This window comes from Colobus angolensis, unplaced genomic scaffold, assembly GCF_000951035.1.
Source record: "Colobus angolensis palliatus isolate OR3802 unplaced genomic scaffold, Cang.pa_1.0 Scaffold42, whole genome shotgun sequence".
Classification (NCBI taxonomy): domain Eukaryota; kingdom Metazoa; phylum Chordata; class Mammalia; order Primates; family Cercopithecidae; genus Colobus; species Colobus angolensis.
In genome coordinates, this window is record NW_012117599.1 from 8,738,917 (window position 1) to 8,745,440 (window position 6,524).

At 45.4% G+C, this 6,524-nt stretch overlaps 1 pseudogene across 1 annotated transcript; it reads left to right on the forward strand.

Moving 5' to 3' along the window:
• The first annotated feature begins 4,054 nt into the window (after nucleotides 1–4,054).
• LOC105522179 lies at nucleotides 4,055–5,229 on the forward strand (annotated as a pseudogene). Its single transcript, XR_001003400.1, has one exon. The product of XR_001003400.1 is annotated as a glyceraldehyde-3-phosphate dehydrogenase pseudogene (transcript).
• The last annotated feature ends 1,295 nt before the right edge of the window (nucleotides 5,230–6,524 follow it).

Below are 6,524 nucleotides of genomic sequence, written 5' to 3' on the forward strand. Positions count from 1 at the left end.
ACATCAACGTAAGCCAAGTAACTTAAAAGGATTCTAATTCTGCATGTCCCTCGCTCGCTGTCTTCCACCTTGAGTTTAAGTATTATTTCCTCTTTCACGTCTATCCAAAATTCGCTTAACACATCCTTATGCAAAGTCTGTTTAAAGAGTTAGTCTTATTTCCAAATGTTCCACTACCGCAGCTGCCTGGCAGTGTTAATATTGGACTTTCAGTTGATTTTCAACACTTCACGTGCCTTTTTCTATAAATCTAAATCCTTAATGTCTTTTTTCTCATTTCTCCCCCAAGGTGCACTCAAAACTTGTGATCTTTGTGAATCCAATAAAAAGTGCTTTCATAGTTTATCTTTCTTTCCACATGTGACCCCTCCATATTTGGGGCATCTGTGGAGAGTTGGCTATGTCCCTGGTGCCCTCAAGAATGGAGTGCTGTCTGTACTCACCTTCCCCAGACACCCCGTCTGAGTCCTCTCTAGCCTCCAGGAAGGGAAGCCTCCTCTCACTTTGTTTATCCACCCCTCTCTCAGGGCTCTGCATATGGTGAACTTCCGCCTCCACTCAACAGCCCATCACACCCTTTCTTTTTCATATCCTGTCCCCTTTCAAGTTTGTGTTCTTTTTCCTTTGAAGGACACTGATACTTCCCACGATGGTTTTCAAGTTGGAAAGATGAAACCTAAAACTTTCCTTCATTTCCCCCCCTCACCCTCTCTACTTCCCTTCTGTGTATATTAAAATAATCTCTTTCTGTCTGTCTACCTCTCTCTCTCTCTCTCACACACACACACACATACACACACACACACACACACACACACACACACACACAAGTAATTCCTGCCAGGAGGTAAGGTTCAGAGAGAAGGACAACTGTCTTTTCATCACATCAGCCTGATTATTATAATAAGACCATGGGCAAGCTCAACAGAGAGTATATAGATCCAGTAGGCCACAGCTAAATATAATTCAATTATTTCTAACAGGAATTAAGAATCTCAACAAGACTGTTTGACACAGAGAAATCATGTCCTTCTCCAAAGTTTTATTTTTCTCTTCACTCTCTCCATTATTTCCCCCTAATTCTCTTCAGTCCAGTATGCTCTTAAAATGTTTTCTAGAAGGTATTTGTGATAGTCAGGCTTCTCCAGAGAAACAAATAGGATATGTATATATAAAGAGATTTATTTTAAAGAATTAGCTTGCATGATTATGGAAGTGTAGGACTTTCTCCTTAGCTCAGCTGAAAATGGAGCCCTTTCACACAACCATGAAAAATACTAGGCTCGCAGACACTTTGAAGGATGAGAAAAATGGAATTTATTGGGAAAAAAGCAAAAAAAGGGAAACAAGAACTGTCTACAAAGCCAGAGTACTGCTAGTGCACTTTCCACCTCACAGACTGAATCCCAGGTACTATGGGGGAAGAGGAGGGGTCAGGCTCCTCCTCCCTGCAAAGGTGTGAACTGCCCCAGGCTCCACCCCAGTGTGTGTTCCTCCCAGTTCCCAGGCTGGTCAGAGGTTCTCCAGGGACCCCTTTATACTTGGCTGTCTCAGAAGCTTGATAAATCTAAAGTCTGCAGGGTAGGTTGGCAGGCCGGAGACCCAGTGAAGAGCTATCTCTACTAAAAATACAAAAATTAGTCGGGTGTGGTGGTGGGCACGTGTAATACCAGGTACTCGAGAGGCTGAGACAAGAGAGTCACTTGAACCCAGGAGGCGGAGGTTGCAGTGAGCCGAGATCGTGCCTACTGCACTCCAGCCTGGGTGACAGACCAAGACTCTGTCTCAAAAAAGAAAAAAAAGGAAAAAGAAAAGAAAGAGTAAAAGAATTAAATTCATGGACATAGAGAGTAGAAGCACAGTTACCACAGGCTGGGAAGGTTAGTAGCTGGGAGGTAGGGATAGTTAGTGGGTACAAGGAAATAGAAACAATGAATAAGACTTAGTATTCGATAGCATAACAGGGTAACTACAGTCAAAAATAATTTTATTATACATTTTTAAATAACTAAAAGTATAATTGGATTGTTTATAACACAAAGGATAAATGCTTGAGGAGATGGATACCCCATTTACCCTGATGGGATTATAGATCCTTGCATGCCTGTATCAAAATATCTCATGGACTCCCTAAATATACACACCTACTATGTATCCACATGATTTTTTTAATAAAAAAAAAGTTTAAAGAAAAGTGAAAATAAAATAAACAACAACAAAAATGTACATACTTTAATTTAAAAATACGTCATTGCTAAAAGAATCGGAAAATTGGTGCCAATAGACTTGATTGACACAAGGTTGCCACAAACCTCAGATTTGTCAAAAACACAGCATCTGCACAGCACAGTAAAGTGAAGTGCGCTAAAACAGGGTGTGCCTGTGATTTGCTTGAGATGCAACCTTTTTAATCCATGACCCCAAGCCACAAAATATTAGCACCATCATTTATTTTATCCATCCCATAGAAGTACATTTACTTTAGGTCTTATAAAATATGACTGGAAAGTTCTTAAGCCTACCTATGGGGTAACAGAAAGTCTTGGTTTTCAACACCTTACCTCTATCAGCATACAGAGCCAGAACTGATTGAAGTGCTTTCAGGCTGTAAAATGTTCCTAAGTGGTACTTTGTTGAAAAAAGAAAGTGATTGAGAAGGCACCCAGTAGAAAAGAAACTAAACAGCATGAGTTGAGTAGCTGTGACAGAGACCACATGACTAGCAAAACCTCAAATATTTACCATCTGGCCCCTGACAGAGAAGTCTGTGGCCCCCAGGCTGTGATAAAGTGGGCACTCCGAGATGGCCACCTTGATGGGCAGGCTCTGTCCATACCCCATGCCAGTGCTCCTTTGGGAATCTTTGTGAAGACACCCCATGTCCATTTAGCACTGATTTTTTAAAAAACATCCTATTGACTTTTGTGGAGTAATACTCACTTCTCCTTATCTTACCTAGGAAGACTACTGAGAAAATTATCTTTAAATTGCTTTGGTATTTTCAGAAAAGGGAAAAAAAAAGATTACACTTACCAGGATAAAAACAGGTTTGACCTACGGGAAATTCTTTAAGTAAAAACATCTTAAGTTCTGAAGTGTGGGAGTCAATATGAAACCTTAATTTGGACGCAGAAAGCCCTGGCGGGGGGAGCCACTGACCAGGTACAACCCCTGAGAGCAGGTGCTGCTGCTTCCAAGAAAAATCCTGATCTGTACAGCAGGGCTGAGAACACCTACCTTCCCAGGACTTTTGTGAGGATTAAAATGCCTGGCACAAACCAATGTGGTGGGTCAAATCGGTAAGTCCAGCATTTTGGGAGGCTGAGGCAAGAGATCACTTGAGGCCAGGAGTTTGAGACCTGCCTGGGCAACACAGTGAGATCCCACCTCTAAAAGTAACTAAATAAAAACAAAAATTAAAATGTCTGGGCCGGAATAAAAATGAAACAAACCACGTCAAAACTGAGAGGCTAAGAACAACATGGAATTTCTGACAATTGCATGGGTTTCTGGATAGTTCAGCTGGCCTCACCTGAGCTCATATGGGCCCCTTCAGTCAATTTCAGTGGGCTGGGGGCCCCGCCCACTGACTGCTCAGCCTCTCTCCTGGTTATTTATCCTGGGTTTTGCTGCCACAAGGCGACCTCCAGGCATGCATTTACCAAGCTACCACTTGTGCCCCACTTCACAGTGTCCTAGAAATCCAAGCAAGCCCCATTGTCAAGCCCTGAGGCAATGTGGAGGCAACTTAGCCTCTGACTCTTGGTGGGAAGAGGGGCAAAGGGTTTTTGGCAATACCCAAGGCTCTGCTTTGCTCAGGACGATGCCTATAAAAGACAGAATTCTGTGTTTTCTCCACCTGCAGCATCCTTGGTTCTTTTCTACCATACCACAACCACCTTCCAAATGCCAGGAATGTTTTCATATGCTAGCGTGATTCCCTTGCTGGGTGTCAGACACTGCACTCTACCCTATCAATAGGTGTGACTACCATGCTATTGCTATTCTCATCTTTCAGACTTAAGAAAGCTATAGGCTCTCTGCTCCTCCTGTTCGACAGTCAGCAGCATTTTCTCTTGCATCGCCAGCGCATCCCTGAGACACCATGGGGAAGGTGAAGGTCAGAGTCAACGGATTTGGTCGTATTGGGCGCCTGCTCACCACGGCAGCTTTTAACTCTGGTAAAGTGGATATTGTTGCCATCAATGACCCCTTCATCGACCTCAACTACATGGTTCACATGTTTCAGTATGATTCCACCCATGGCAAATTCCATGGCACCGTCAAGGCTGAGAACGGGAAGCTTGTCATCAATAGAAATCCCATCACCATCTTCCAGGAGCGAGATCCCTCCAAAATCAAGTGGGGCGATGCTGGCGCTGAGTATGTTGTGGAGTCCACTGGCGTCATCACCACCATGGAGAAGGCTGGGGTTCATTTGCAGGGGGAAGCTAAAAGGGTCATCATCTCTGCCTCCTCTGCTGATGCCCCCATGTTCATTATGGGTGTGAATCATGAGAAGTATGACAACAGCCTCAAGAATGTCAGTAATGCCTCCTGCACCGCCAACTGCATAGCGCCCCTGGCCAAGGTCATCCATGACAACTTTGGTATCATGGAAGGACTCGTGACCACAGTCCATGCCATCACTACCACCCAGAAGACTGTGCATGGCCCCTCCGGGAAACTGTGGCGTGATGGCCGCGGGGCTCTCCAGAACATCATCCCTGCCTCTACTGGCGCTGCCAAGGCTGTGGGCAAGGTCATCCCTGAGCTGAACGGGAAGCTCACTGGCATGGCCTTCCGTGTCCCCACCGCCAACATGTCAGTGGTGGACCTGACCTGCCATCTGGAAAAACCTGCCAAATATGATGACATCAAGAAGGTGGTGAAGCAGGCGTCGGAGGGCCCCCTCAAGGGCATCCTGGGCTACACTGAGCACCAGGTGGTCTCCTCTGACTTCAACAGCGACACCCACTCTTCCACCTTTGATGCTGGGGCTGGTATTGCCCTCAATGACCACTTTATCAAGCTCATTTCCTGCTATGACAACGAATTTGGCTACAGCAGCAGGGTGGTGGACCTCATGGCCCACATGGCCTCCATGGAGTAAGACCCCTGGACCACCAGTCCCAGCGAGAGCACAAGAGGAAGAGAGAGGACCTCACTGCTGGGGAGTCCCTGCCATACTCAGTCCCCCACCGCACTGAATCTCCCCTCACAGTTTCCTTGTAGACCCGTTGAAGAGGGGAAGGGCCTAGGGAGTCCCACCTTGTTGTGTACCATCAATAAAGTACCCTGTGCTCAGAAAAAAAAAAAAAAGAAAGAAAGCTATAGAACTTGCCCATGATTAAGGCTGCAAAGGAGTGGAGGAGGATTACAAGATGAGGGATCTCTGGATCCTACGCCTGTCCCAGCCAACACTACAGCCTCTGCAACCACTCATATCTCACAAGGGTCAGACTGAGCTTGGTAAATACCCCTCTGCCAGAGAGCTCATCTGCCGTGCAACAACACTGAGTGTGGGCCCTGGAACCCAGAACAACTGTGACTGTGCAGACCTGCCAGGAGTCAAGTATGAAGACAGTCCCCTCTCATGACTGCCTGTCAGGCCCAGAACTGGACACTCCAACAGCCTGGAAGTTGTTCTCTTCAAACGAGTTGAGTTAGCCCAGATGATCAAGGTGGAGCTAATGGATGTGGGCTAACCATTAAATTGAGCCAATCTATTAGGTTGGTGCAAAAGTAATTGTGGCTTTTGCCATTACTTTTGATTGCAAAAACCGCAATTACTTTTGCACCCACCTCATAGTGTGGCGTAATTTCATGGTTAGCTTTTATCCATTAGCTCCCCTTCCCCGCAAAAGCCAAAGCCAGAACGAAGTTAAAGTGATGAAGGCAAATGTTATCCAGGATCACCGCAACAGGGGAAGAGAGATTCCACTGTAGAACTGGGCTCCATTCTGAATACAGCAGGGAGAAGGGATTTATCGCCAAGGAGCAGGGGTCGGAGGATGGAAAAATATTAAGAGAAAATTGCACCAAGTCTGGGGAGAATACCAGCTGAACAGACCTGACAGGATTCCTGCTGAAGGCAGGCCAAGGTGATCAGACAGCAAAACTGTGAAAAATTGTAATCAGGTGTCAAAGGTCGAAGGTGATCAGACAGCAAAACTGTGAAAAATTTTAATCAGGCGTCAAAGATCGGGCATTCTTGTTAAAATGACTTAGCAAGGTTCTTGCTAAATCTGGATTTCACATGGAAGAGCACAGATGGGTATTTACAGTCTGCCTAAAGCTTGGACAAGCAAAGAATCTTTGTTACTAGTTCCCTTTCAGAGAATCAGAACTCCCAGTAAGCCTAATTAACTAGTTATAACTAGCCCTTCCTTGTTCTGGACTCTCTCAGTTTCAGCTGTGAAAGTTCTCCTGGGGACCCCACTCAGTCCTGGACAAACTGGAATAGTTGGTCACCCGGTTACTAGACTGATCTGCTCTCTGCTTATGAGTCTCAGACAACATTT